Source organism: Sphaerodactylus townsendi, linkage group LG11 (assembly GCF_021028975.2).
Source record: "Sphaerodactylus townsendi isolate TG3544 linkage group LG11, MPM_Stown_v2.3, whole genome shotgun sequence".
In the NCBI taxonomy this organism is placed as follows: Eukaryota; Metazoa; Chordata; class Lepidosauria; order Squamata; family Sphaerodactylidae; genus Sphaerodactylus; species Sphaerodactylus townsendi.
The window spans coordinates 64,472,282-64,473,234 of record NC_059435.1 but is presented as its reverse complement, the minus strand read 5'-3'; the positions used below and the strand labels follow the sequence as shown (position 1 = coordinate 64,473,234).

The 953-nt window shown below is 43.8% G+C and overlaps 1 non-coding gene across 1 annotated transcript; it reads left to right on the top strand.

Annotated features, from left to right (window-relative positions):
- The first annotated feature begins 462 nt into the window (after nucleotides 1–462).
- On the top strand, nucleotides 463–532 carry TRNAA-AGC. Its single transcript has one exon. It is a non-coding gene; the product is annotated as a tRNA-Ala (tRNA).
- Nucleotides 533–953: the final 421 nt, after the last annotated feature.

Here is a 953-nt window from a genome sequence, read left to right as displayed (position 1 = left end):
TATGACAGAAATGGAATTTGACCTGGGGAACTTTCATTCCCATACTGAGGACTAGGGACAAGCAAATTTCCCTAGTTCCCTAGTTCCGCCTACATAACATACTATTTCTTTTTAAAAATGTGTTTAGCACTTTTGTTTATCACTGATTTCTAAAAGATTATTAGATCCCATAGTCATAATGCAGGATGTTACAATATCACATCAGATTAAGAAATTCAGTAAATTTACAACTACCATGGTGGGGCAGGGGGAGATTAGGTGACACTGTATAGCCCAATCTTCTCAGATCTTGGAAGCTAAGCAGAGCTACTTCTTGGAAGGGAGACCCCCAAGGAAGACTCCACAGAGGAAGGCAAGGCAAAACCACCTTTGCTTCTCACTTGTCTAGGAAGACCTTTGCCGGGGTGAACATAAGTCAGTAAACTTGACAGCACACACGATAGCCAGTGTTATATGGAAAGAGGCCATGGCTCAGTGGTAGAGCATCTGCTTAGCTTGCAGAAGGTCCCAAGTTCAATTCTTGGCATCTCCAGTTAAAAGGATGTGGTAGGAGATGATAGTGAAATTCTACTACCTGAGACTCAGGGAGCTTTTGCCAGTCAGAAGAGAAATTTGGATTTATACCTCCCCTTTCTCTCCTGTAAGGAGACTCAAAGGGGCTTACAAATTCCTTTCCCTTCCTCTCCACAACAGACACCTTATGAGTAGGTGGGGCTGAGAGAGTTCTCAGAGAACTGTGACTAGCCCAAGTTCATCCAGCAGGCTTCATATGGAGGAATGGGGAAACAAACATCATTTGCCAGAGCAGAGTCTGCTGCTCATATGGAGGAATTGGGAATTAAATTCAGTTCTCCAGATTAAAGTCTTCTTAACCACTACACCATGTTGGCTCTCCATACATACAAGCTGGTCCCATTGGAACTGGCCTGGTAGCTGATACCTCATGACCAGAC